The sequence below is a fragment of the Pogona vitticeps genome, chromosome 1 (assembly GCF_051106095.1).
Source record: "Pogona vitticeps strain Pit_001003342236 chromosome 1, PviZW2.1, whole genome shotgun sequence".
NCBI classification, from domain to species: Eukaryota; Metazoa; Chordata; class Lepidosauria; order Squamata; family Agamidae; genus Pogona; species Pogona vitticeps.
The window spans coordinates 137,173,549-137,186,772 of record NC_135783.1 but is presented as its reverse complement, the minus strand read 5'-3'; the positions used below and the strand labels follow the sequence as shown (position 1 = coordinate 137,186,772).

At 43.5% G+C, this 13,224-nt stretch overlaps 1 long non-coding RNA gene across 1 annotated transcript in view; it reads right to left on the bottom strand.

Annotated features, from left to right (window-relative positions):
- The window catches only part of LOC140708096 (uncharacterized), a 28,075-nt gene extending 22,612 nt beyond the window's left edge, over nucleotides 1-5,463 (bottom strand). Inside the window, exon 1 of the long non-coding RNA XR_012088237.2 lies at nucleotides 275-5,463. This is a non-coding gene — a long non-coding RNA (uncharacterized LOC140708096). The remainder of the gene's footprint in view (nucleotides 1-274) is intronic.
- Nucleotides 5,464-13,224: the final 7,761 nt, after the last annotated feature.

The window sequence follows — 13,224 nt, the reverse complement described above, 5'->3', positions numbered from 1 at the left end:
ACAATCAATTAATGTCTGAGGCAGGAGCAATACGGAACAAACACACATGAAAATAAGAAAGCTAACTAAACTACCTAGTATTTTCTGTTTCAGAGTTTTGAATTCCTGATAAAATTCTCTTTTTGCTACACATTAGAAGTATAGAGAGCCACAGAAAAGAATAGTTACAAAATTCCCCAGAGTCCACCGCTTTCTCATTAACTGCACTTAAAGTCTCCATAACTCACTCTGAGACATTAGCACAAGAAATAATAATAAAAGTTTCATTACTTACAGTTGCTTAAAATTAGACTTTTATGTACTCCGTTATTGCACACATATTAGCAATCAACTCAACAGATCAACAGCAACAAACAAAGGCAACTAACTGATGAAAGAGAGGGACAGATCCACTCAGCAGAGAGGCAGGGTTCTCTTTGAATTTCAAAAGCTGGAAGGAATGATTGGTGAGTGTTGGATAAATAATCACCCCAGCCCAGAAAAGCCCCTCCCAGTCACTCAAACTACACACAGCATGCGAGGCTGTAAATAAAAACTCCTGCATGTATGCACTAGCATAGCATCAGCATAGTCTCAGAGCATGCACAGAGCACATCTATCCTAGTAGGAGATAACAGGACAGCAACCGAGCATAGTAGTCTCCTAAGAGATAGTTAAACCAACTAAAGTAACTTCTGAACTTCTTTTTATATCTTAATCATCAACTTCTAGGCATATCAAGATGGTCTGCTAATTAGGCCTCAAGTTCCCTCAAATGCTGACAAAGACAATAGCAGTTTCTGCCCTCCTCCCTTCATACTCAGCTGAAGTAATTTCCCAGTTAGCAAAGTACAAGGGAAAATGCCAACAGGACTTTGAAGACTTTGCTCAAAAGAAAAAACACAAGTGGTACTTCCATTCCTTTGCAGGCAAAATCTTCCCGAACCTTTCTCTCATCCAGACATTCCCAGGCACTGAGAAAAGCCTGCATTTTCCAGAAGTTGGACTTTTTGCAACCTCGCATGCTGCCTCTAATAAGTGAGGCTCTTTTGGGGGGGACATTTTCTGGGCTGGGTGACTATCAATCTCTCCAGCAATAACTAATCATTCCTACCTTCCTCTAAATTCAACAAGAGGCCCACCTCTAGAGTCTGTTAGAACCCGTAGTCTATTGAGGCCTGTTGTTGCAAACAACCATGTTTTGTTAGTTTTCTGTTTGATCTGTTCAGAACTGTAAGTAAAGAAAATGTTTTTTATTCTTTCTCTTTCAAATGTCTCAGAGTGAGTTATTGAGACTGTAAGTGCCAGTTGATGAGAAAAGGCTGGTCTACTCTGGGGAACTTGAAGCTATTCTACTCTGTGAATCCCTGCACTTCTGCTGCTCAGCTGTAAGAATTTAACCAAAAATTCAAAGCCCTGTAACAGAAAGTTCCCCAATCCATGTTTCCCCTATTTCTTTTTTTCTCTTTAAAATGTTTAATTGAACTTTTAGACAGTCCATCACATTACAAACAGATAATACAATTAACTATAATTATTATTAAATATTTTATCATTTAATACAATTATTAAATATTTTAACATTCTAAACACCAGCTAGTCATTCCATTTTACAAAATTACAAAATTACACTTAATCTCGAAACCCCATTCCATTCTAGAAAATTACCAACTAACAATCTGAGCAATCTAGATTATTTCCTAAATCATGTGACTTCTCATTTATTTCATTGGTGCATTTTAATAAAGGTTTCCGAGTTTTGAAAAATTGACTGTGCTTTATTTCTTCTCTCTATATTCTGATCTTATTAGTCCGAATATATAGAGATAAAATGTTTCCCCAATTTCTGACACACATGCCATTTACGTAGAAATACCCTGCAGGTTAATCCACAGAAGCCTCTGTGCTACAAGGTCAGAAGACCTGCAGTCGTAAGATCGAATCCACGCGATGGAGTGAGCCCCCGTCACTTGTCCCAGCTCCCACCAACCTAGTGGTCCGAAAGCATGCAAATGCGAGTAGATAAATAGGGACCACCTCAGTGGGAAGGTCACAGCCTTCCGTGTCTAAGTCGCACTGGCCATGTGACCACGGAAGATTGTCTTCAGACAAAACGCTGGCTCTATGGCTTGGAAGCGGGGATGAGCACCGCCCCCTAGAGTCAGACATGACTGGACAAATTGTCAAGGGGAACCTTTACCTTCACCTTTTATCCATGAAAGGAGCTATTGATAGTAGTGTCACTTCATGGTCCAAGCAGGTTAGTCACCTCATCCCAAAAGTTTGGGGTGGGGAACCCCTCTGGCCTGGCCACAAGTCTCTTATTATGGACAGCCCTCTTTCTTTGCTCAAACAATTAATGGATTTTGTTACATTTTACCTTGGAACTGGCCATTACACCACTGAAATATCCCTTGAAAAGGGCGGAGATAAGAAACCCCTCCATTTATGTAGAAAACTTGCATATCAAGGAGAAAGCTCAAAGCTAGTTCCCGACTCCACCCCAGCCTCCTATATTTCTATGGAGGGAGGTGAATGTGTGTGTTTACTTACTCTAGGGGAAACATACTGTAGTCACATCCACATATAAAGCTGATTAATTACCGTCAAGGGGGCGACCCTTTTTCCCCATACAGGACTTCTACAAAGAAGATATAGTTCTTTAGCACCATTTCCAAGGAATCCTTCTGCTCCCCCCCCACACACATACACACTTCAAAAGTGCTCAACAGAAGATGCATCTTCCGGCCACTCGGGGAGATTTTTCCTTTGAGACAGTTTCTGTAAACATAGTAGTTTGCCCTTGGGGAAGCCTCACAACTGCAAATGTAATGGGTAAGCCTCACACAGGGAAGACAAATGACTTTATTTCTCATTGTCATTAGATATCACCAAATGCTTCTCCCTCACCTTGATTGAAGGCAGGGGTGTGACAGAGCTCAGAGCAACTTCGACACCCACTACTTCTGCACCACCGAAGACCCATGGATTATCATACAATGGGGTTGTACATTCCAGGCATAAACTTTGGCCTGATCGGCATTGTACTGTTCCCCTTTCGATGGCAATGGTTCGTGTTTTAGTATGTTAATTGTTCATGCATATTCATGTTGCTGAGAGGCAGAGCTGAGAGAGGTCTGATAAGAGGCGGAGCCTGAGGGTCAGTAAGGGTCAGTCAGAGAGTTGGAGTGGAGTGTGAGAGAAGGAGTTAGAGTGTAGAGTCTGGGGAATTCTGAGGTGTGATTAAAGTTAGGAGTGTATTATCAAATGGAAGGTGGTGGTTAATAATAAATTTACCTAAAGAAGATATTCATGAAGCAATTTCAATTTCTGTAATCAATAGACAAAAGTCTTATTTAAAAGACCTTGAAGTGTGGACCTGAATCTTTATCTTCCAGAAACAATGGTGATTTAGTGATCACCTGGTGGCAGCAGTGTGAAAGAGGGGATTGTTTGCTTTCCTGTGCTCTGAGTCTTGACGGTCAAGAAAGGGGCACGAGGGGTGAACGCCACAGGCATCTACGTTGCTTTTGTTCAGACCATAAGGCATCCTCTTGCTTTTACTGCAAAGGCCGCAACGCAGGAAATATCAGTCAAGACAGCAACACCATGGAACACTGTAATTATTATTATTATTTTTTCTTTGTTCACCTTTGCTTTCTGTGAGCTGGATTCATCACATATCACCAAGGAAGAAATTGGGGCACTGAAGGGGCAGTCTTCTCCCTGCTCCAGTGCCCTCATTGGCTGTTTGCTCCTAAAAGTGCTATCTGATACGTTCACCTGGCTGCTAGGTCAACTAAGGGTACGGTTACACTATGAAAATTAATCTAGAGATTGATTAAACATAGGCTATTCCACTGGTGAAGTATTCCATATGGTGATAGGTCTCCTACCTGTCAATCAAAATGTTCCAAGGAAAGGTCCAGGATGGGCCATGTAAGTTAAAATTACCTTTTCAGCCTGGATCTTTTGATCTGGCAAAGAATGCATAGCTATTGATTTTACAGTTTTGAAAACACCTCTTGTATTCACAGAATTTTTGTTGAAAGTTATGTTCTGGAACGGGAACCTCCTTAAAACATCCATTTGGTAGAAGAAGAGATATTGGCAATAAAAATTTTATGCTTCAATGTTTCGATGCACAGACATGATCATTGTGCTACATTTAAATCTAGCTTCAAACACATTTTATATTGCTATCTTTTTAATGAAACAACATATTTAATATTCCCTCTTAGGTGCCTAACGTGACAGTTATATGCTGTGATTTTATTATTATATATGGCAAAGTTTCAAAAGGCAAGAGAAACAAAATAGTCAATGGAGGGAACTCAGAGAGAGCAGCCTCTGGAAAGCCAAGGGATCCAGACCTCAAGACACAGAAGAGATAAAGCCCCAAATCCTATTAATTATGCCTACTGGCACCACATGTTTGGTGGCATCCATCTGGGCATCAGGTTGCCCAAGTGAGGAAGTCAGTGTAAGCGTTGCACACGCTCACTCTAACCTCTTTACTTGTGGCAATTGATCAATGAGATCTACACTCTGGACTCAAGAGAATTAAGTATAATATGGAATGGATACGTTCTCCAGCTGAAAACCCTCCGACAGCATTGAAATAAAGGAAGGTATGTGATACCAGGCCATTTGGCTCAATGTTTGTCCATCTCTACAGCATTTTGTGTCCTGATGTGTTCCAGTGGGGGACAGGGTCAAAGTCAAAGGGTTGGGATTTGGGACTATAAATAGCAACATGTTTTACAGTACTTTAAAATAGGTTTATTTCCATTTACTGTCATGGAAACCCACAGGCAAAGATGCCACCATGTTACACACAGATGTGGCAAAGGGGGAGGCAAGGAGATTGTGGTTGCCAGCAGTCACAACATGCTACTAACATATAATCCACCTTTCATCTTTGCAGCTCTGCAGCTTATCTCTTCATTACACCATTTTTTAAAACATATTTTTTAAAACTAAAGTTGCATCTTGCATCTGTTTTGTTGTATCTGGATTGTAGATGAAAGGGAGTCTAAATCAATGGCTAGTCTCAAGTAGCTCCCTTGAATCAATGGGATTTATAGAAGTGTTCACCTACCATTCAGTAATCGATTTAATGGTACTATAATTGGATTTTTGAAATAATTTCCTGTGTTTTCCTTTATGATTATTATTAACTGTATGTAAATGCAAACCAATTATAGGGTTCTCTGGATGGCTGATATTAATCAGAACTGGACTCCTTACATTTAAAAGGAAGAAATATCAACAACCTCTGATATGCAGATGATACCACTCTGATGGCAGAAAGTGAGAAGGAATTAAAGAACCTCTTAATAAGCGTGAAAGAGGAGAGCATCAAAAATGGTCTGAAGCTCAACATAAAAAGAAACTAAGATCATGGCCACTGGTCCCATCACCTCCTGGGAAATAGAAGGGAGGCAGTGGCATATGGAGGCAGTGACAGATTTTACTTTCTTGGGCTCCATAATCACTGCTGATGGTGACAGCAGCCAAGAAATTAAAAGACCCTGCTTCTTGGGAAGAAAGCGATGACAAACCTAGACAGTATCTTTAAAAGCAGAGATATCACTGTTACATACAGCACTGATGTTACCTGTCTGTCATGGGTTGGAGGGAAAGTTCCATCCTATGGGGAGTGGAAGGCGGGACATCAGGAGGAGGGGCTGTACTGTATATATATGTGGAGTTTGTGTGGAGAAGAAGGAGAAGCTGAGAAGTTTAGAAGCTGGAGTTGGAGTCTGTGTGTCAGACTGAGTACAACTGTGTGTCAGTTTGTACATACCTGATAGGTTCAGGTTTCTATATAGGTAGCCAGAACTGATAGGTTCAGGGTCTGTGCTTTACTGCAAAGTGTTCTGTGTGAACCAAACTGTTATATGTATATGTTTGGGACTTTGCCACGTTACAGTATCTTATTTACTTGATCTTTTTATTTACCCTGTTTGTTATTTAAATAAACCTTATTCCTTTGTTTGTTAAAAATCCATTCCTGGTCTGTGTGACTCCTTACAGGGAATGGTTGGTGGCAGCTTAGTGAAACTGTGGCATATCCCAGTAGGTCTGGGGTTGTCACATTGATTGGTGTCCAGCGTGTGGGATACGACTGGTCCAGTTGTCCAGTGGTCCAGCAAAGCCTTGGCAAGTGTGCCCAGAGCAAGGGGGGTCTAGTCAGGGAAAATCTGAGAGCGCGTAGGTAATCTTCTAGGCTTACCTCACGGGGAGGTACGCTAGTGGAAGAACGTGCCACCTCAGATTGGGGACTAGATTAGGGAGCTCTGAGGCAACCTGTTTTGGCGGGAAAAAGCTGAGGCAAAGCTGAGTGAAGTAGCAGTGATCTAGCCTGTCTGCTGAGAGGCCTAGCAGAGGGGGGTAGACTCTGGCTGGCAACAGTTGCAAGTTAGTGCTGAAGGAACAGCAGCAATCTATAGAAGGCTGTTTCTGAGGCAAAAGGAAAAAAGTCGTCGCTTTATTTTGAGGCTTGACTTTTGAAGGCAGCCTGTTCTGGGGGGGGGATTATGCCCTTGACTCGAAGCCAAATGGCAGAAATGGGGGATGAGAGCACGGGAGAACTGACCCCAGAACTCAGACAAATGCTCCGAGCCCAACTGCATGAACTGAGGGTGAGGGAACTGGCGTTTGAAAGGGAAGTGAAACAGAGACTGTTGGAAGTAGACAAAATGGCGTTTGAGTTAAGAAAATTGGAACTGATGAATCAGAATAATAATAACAATAGAGATTCTGAGGGGGGCCAATTGTCTAAGACTGACCTGAAGAAATTCCCTGTGTACCACAAGGGAGATTGCCCTGAGGTGTTCTTTTCCCTAGTGGAAAGAGCGTTTGTGGACTTCTCAGTAAGGGAAACTGAGAAGATGACCATCATGCGATCTTTAATCAGTGGCAGCCTGGCAGAAGTCTATGCAGAGATGCCAGAGGAGCTGTTAAAAGATTTCGCTGAGTTTAAAAAACTGGTGTTTGCCAGACATGGGATAAATGCGGAACAGCTGAGGCAGAGATTCAGGTCCCTCACAAAGAAACCAGAGCAGACTTTTACCCAAGTGGGGGCCCAACTGGTGAGGCTGCTAGAGAAATGGCTATCTCAGGAGGGGACAGAGACCTTCCAGCAGCTCAAAGACCTGATAGCGCTGGAACAGGTCTATTCAGTCCTGCATGGGGAACTAGAGTTCCATGTGAGGGAAAGGAAACCGAAATCTGTGGCAGACTCGGCCGAGATCGCAGATTTTATTTACCAGATAAGAAAGCCCTTAGGTGAGGGGAAATCTGTAGGTAAACCCAAAGAAACCTACAGCAAGTACTCTCAGGGACCAGGGAGAAACCAGCAAGGGGGAGGGACCCATGGTGAAGGGAAGCCCTCAGACATGAAACCAAGACCTCAGATTTTGGAGGGAAAACCAAAACAAGATGAGAAAGACTCCAAATACAGCAGAAAATGTTATTTCTGTCAAGGAAAGGGCCATCTAATCTCAGAGTGTGAGAAATTAAAGCAGCTAAAAGGAAATATGCCTCATGATTTGAGTGGAACCAAGCCAAAAGCTGTGTTCTGTGTCCAGACAGAGCAAAGCTCCTTGTCACTGAGGGAGCCTGTTGCCATGGCTACTCAATCTGGAACAGTTACATCTGCTGATCAGGCTGAGGAAAATGGTCCTCTCGTGGAGGTCAAGCGCTGCTTACTAGTGAGAACAGATTCGCAGTTGTTTGAAACCGCAGGGGTGGACGTAGGAATACTTGACCATCAGTATAGGGGCTGAGGGATACTTGTTCCCAGGTGACCCTGTGCCATCCAGATAATATTCCTAAGGAGTATATAATCCCGAATGAGAGCATGAAGGTGGCAGGGATTGAGGGACAGGTGATCTCGCTGCCAGTAGCTGAGGTACCTGTGAACTTTCAAGGCTGGAGGGGAGTTTGGCGGCTAGCGATTTCATCGACTCTGCCAGCAGCCATGCTCGTGGGAAATGACCTGGCTGAACATGTGAAACGGGTGCTAGTGATTACACGCTCACAAGCTAACACAGGGACAGTTCAAGGGGGTATTGGAGAGCCCGAGACGGAAGCAGAGGGGAGTTCCGAAGCTGTGGTGGAAACCTTAACCACAGACAGCCGATTTGGCCAAGAGCAAAAGGCAGACGCCACTCTCCAAAAGTGTTTTGAACAGGTGACAGACGCTCAGCTAACACCTGAAACCCCAGTGAGATTTTGAGAGAAAATGGGAATTTTATATAGAGAGACCCTGAGGAATATCTCAAAAGGGGGAGATGGGATCAGAAGTCAGCTAGTGGTACCTGAAAAGTATCGCCCCATGATCTTACAAAGGGGGCACTCTGACATGTTTGCTGCGCACTTAGGGGTGAACAAAACACAGCAGAGAATCACACAGAATTTTTACTGGCCTGAAATAGGAAAGCAGATCAAGGAGTTCTGTAAACAATGTGATGTGTGTCAGAGGCAGGGGAATAACCGTGACAGGACCAAAGCGAAGTTGTGCCCTTTGCCTGTGATTGACACCCCGTTTAAATGTATAGGAGTGGATATTGTGGGACCTTTGCCTAAGGCCACAAAGAGGGGGAACCGGTTCATTCTCACCATTGTGGACCATGCCACGAGGTACCCCGAAGCCATACCCTTGACTAACATTGAAACTAACACAGTGGCAGATGCCTTGGTGGGGTATATGTCCAGGATGGGATTTGCCTCAGAAATAATCACAGATTTGGGCGCATCGTTTACATCGAAGCTCATGAAACGGTTATGGCAAATCTGTGGAATTAAACACAAGGAAACCACTGCCTATCACCCTGAAAGTAATGGGTTAACGGAGAAGTTCAATGGGACTCTAATGCGCATGATTAGGGCTTACTTGGCAGAGAATCCAAACAATTGGGACCAGAAGCTGCAATCCCTTTTGTTTGCTTATCGATCAGTGCCACAAGCCAGTACCGGGTTCAGTCCGTTTGAACTCTTGTTTGGGAGAAGGGTGAAAGGGCCCCTTGATTTGATCAAACAAAATTGGGAGCAGATCACCCAGGATGACCCACAAGACGTGGTGACATATATAGACTCTTTAAGGAATGACCTAAAGAGAACCCTAGAGCTAGCAGCAGAGACCCTGCAAGCTCAAAAGGTCAGAAAGAAAGCTTGGGATGACCAGCAAGCCAGGGAGAGGCACTTTAACCCAGGGGAGGAAGTGCTTTGGCCTAGGCTCTGCAAAGAGAACAAACTGCAGCTGGGTAGCCCAGAAATAAAATACTTGGGTCACATAGTAGGGGGAGGAGTGATCAAACCCCTAGAGGCCAAGATAGAAGCAGTTCGTGATTGGCCTAGACCCAACACCAAGAAAAAAGTCAAATCATTTCTTGGGTTGGTGGGCTACTACAGAAAGTTCATCTCGAGGTTTAGCGAGATTGCGGCTCCGCTGACCGATCTGACGAGGAAGAAGACTGATGACCACATCCCGTGGACCAGCGACTGTGAGGAGGCGTTCCAGAGGTTGAAGGAGGCCCTCATCAACTATCCAGTGCTGCGTGCTCCAGACTTCGACCGGAAGTTCATCATCTACACCGATGCGTCTAACAGCGGGGTAGGAGCAGTTCTTTGCCAGGAGGATGAGAATGGTGACCAGCATCCAGTGTCCTACCTGAGTAGGAAACTCCAGAAAGGTGAGAGACATTTGGCAACCGTGGAAAAGGAGTGCCTGGCCATAGTCTACGCGATCCAGAAGGCCAAGCCTTACATCTGGGGAAGACATTTTATTCTGTGCACTGACCATTCACCACTGCAATGGTTAAAGACAATGAAATCCCACAATAGTAAACTTATGAGGTGGGCTTTAAATCTGCAAGACTATGACTTTGAAGTGAAGGTGGTCAGAGGGTCAGTGAACTGTGTTGCTGACGCCTTGTCAAGAAGACCCGAAGAATGAAGACGGCGAAAGAAACATGGACTATGTATATATTTTGGTGACCAAAGGTTAAATGTACTTGTTTATTAAACATGCTTGGTTTGTATGAATAAAGGTGACTTAATGTATTGTAAATGTTAATGGTTAAATGCCTAGTTAATATGTTTCACCTAGAGTGTAAGTATGAGTAAGTATGGTATTGTATGTTATTATATAACTGTTTTTGTATGTTTTGGATCCAGGTTGTTTTTTGGAGAAAAGCACTTTAGCTTTCCCCCTACAAAACAACTTATAAAGAGGGGAGGTGTTACATACAGCACTGATGTTACCTGTCTGTCATGGGTTTGGAGGGAAAGTTCCATCCTATGGGGAGTGGAAGGCGGGACATCAGGAGGAGGGGCTGTACTGTATATATATGTGGAGTTTGTGTGGAGAAGAAGGAGAAGCTGAGAAGTTTAGAAGCTGGAGTTGGAGTCTGTGTGTCAGACTGAGTACAACTGTGTGTCAGTTTGTACATACCTGATAGGTTCAGGTTTCTATATAGGTAGCCAGAACTGATAGGTTCAGGGTCTGTGCTTTACTGCAAAGTGTTCTGTGTGAACCAAACTGTTATATGTATATGTTTGGGACTTTGCCACGTTACAGTATCTTATTTACTTGATCTTTTTATTTACCCTGTTTGTTATTTAAATAAACCTTATTCCTTTGTTTGTTAAAAATCCATTCCTGGTCTGTGTGACTCCTTACAGGGAATGGTTGGTGGCAGCTTAGTGAAACTGTGGCATATCCCAGTAGGTCTGGGGTTGTCACAATCACCTTGATGACAAAGGTTAACATAGTCAAACCTATGGTTTTTCCAGTAGCAATGTATGGAAGTGAGAGCTGGACCATAAAGAAAGCTGACCACCAAAGAATTGATGCTTTTGAATTGTGGAGCTGGAGGAGACTCTTGAGAGTCCCCTGGACTGCAAGGAGAACAAACCTATCAATTCTAAAGGAAATCAAGCCTGAGTGCTCACTGGAAGGACAGATCCTGAAACTGAGGCTCCAATACTTTGGCCATCTCATGAGAAGAGAAGACTCCCTGGAAAAGACCCTGATGTTGGGAAAGTGTGAAGGCAGGAGGACAAGGGGACAACAGAGGATGAGATGGTTGGACAGTGTCATTGAAGCAATCAACATGAATTTGACCCAGCTCCGGGAGGCAGTGGAAGACAGGAGGGCCTGGCGTGCTCTGGTCCATGGGGTCACGAAGAGTCGGACACGACTTAAAGACTAAACAACAAATGATGTATCAGGATGCTCGTAATATAAGACCTACTCCAAAAATAAGCCCCAGTTCAGTGAAACCCCATCCTCCATCACTGTGCAGCAGGCAGAAGGACATGACTTGGCTGTATTTGAATAAATATAGATGGTTGTACATGAAAAAAAGAAAACAGCCCCTGAAAATAAGCCCTAATGTGTTTTTTGGAGTAAAAATTAATATAAGACCCTGTCTTATTTTTGAGGAAACATGATACATCCCTTGGTTGGAACCTTCAGAGGCACCATCTTTACACTAGACAGCTGTCCAGAATCAAACACATGTTTTCAAAGGTCTGGTGTCCTCCAGATAAACACCATGAGCAAATGACATTTCTTTGCAAGCATTTGCTGTTATTTGTGCAATGCCTTATCTTCAGGAAGCAATTTTTATTTTATCCTTGGCTTATGTTTTTCTTGTTGCATGATTTTCTTTGTCACAGTAAATCAGTAATCTTTTCTTGTTAGTACACGACTAACGCTATTGACTTTGGACTTTACATTCGCCAGCTTTTCTCTCCAGATAATAGCAAAAACAGAAGCTCGGAATCCCTTCAGTGCTTGGAGAGGGGGGACAGTTTTTGTGGCAGTCCACATTTGAGATGGGAAAAAAAAGTTTAAAAAAATCAATGCAGGAGAAAGTGAAACTGACCTAACCTAACCTTGACACCCATTATTTTAAAAACAAGAATGCGATTTGCTGGAGGCAATAATGGTAGCAGGAACAGAGCTCCCCTGGACTGACAGAAAGACAAACAAGTGGGTTCTAGATCAAATCAAGTCTGAATGATCTCTGGAGGCAAAAATTTTAAACCTGAGGCTCTCCTGCTTTGGGTACACTATGAGCAGGCAGGCTCTTCTGGAAAAGACAATAATACTGGGAAAGATGGAAGGCAGCATGAAAAGAGTAAGATCAAATACAAGATGAACTGACTCTCTAAAGCAGTGATGTCGAACTGTGGCCCTCCAGATGTTCTTAGCCTTCAACTCCCAGAAATCCTGGCCAGCAGAGGTGGTGGTGAAGGCTTCTGGGAGTTGAAGTCCAAGAACATCTGGAGGGCCACAGTTCGACACCACTGCTCTAAAGGAAGTCACAGTCTTGAGTTTAGAAATGCTAAGCAGGAAAGTTGAGGACAAGACATTTTGGAGATTGCTTATTCACAGGATCGCCATAAGTTGAAGGTGACATGACAGTACATAACAACAATATTGTTGTTGTTGTTTAGTCATTAAGTCGTGTCTGACTCTTCGCGACCCCATGGACCAGAGCACGCCAGGCCCTCCTGTCTTCCACTGCCTCCTGGAGTTGGGTCAAATTCATGTTGGTAGCTTCGATGACACTGTCCAGCCATCTCAGCTTCTGTCGTCCCCTTCTCCTCTTGTCTTCACACTTTCCCAACATCAGGGTCTTTTCCAGGGAGTCCTCTCTTCTCATGAGATGGCCAAAGTATTGGTGCCTCAGCTTCAGGATCTGTCCTTCCAGTGAGCACTCAGGCTTGATTTCCTTCAGAATGGATAGGTTTGATTTCTTTGCAGTCCAGGGGACTCTCAAGAGTCTCCTCCAGCACCAACAATATAATGGTAGCCAAAAGGTATTTCTGAGAAGGCAAAAAACAGTCTGTCACACATCTATCCCATTCAACCCTATACTTTAAATGGATTATTTTTTCCCTGTTAGTTTACTTTCTAGGTCTTCCATTTATGGCCCAGTTAAATCAGGACCCTCTACATTGCAGCCCCCTTTCCCTAGCTGATCTGAGGCCCTAAGGCCTGTGCCCTGCAGGGACTACACATAACATTACTCCTAATTCAGGAGAACTCCAGAAGCTTCAGGGAAGGGTCCAAATTAAAAAAAAAGCCATGAGGACCCCCTTTCCTCATCCCTCTTGCTCTTGTATAAAGCTGGGTAGTGGGGAATATACTTGGAAAAATAAAAGATTATGGGGAAACATTCACGTTTCTCTCCTACCATTTCCCTGGAACATGGAAAGTGACCG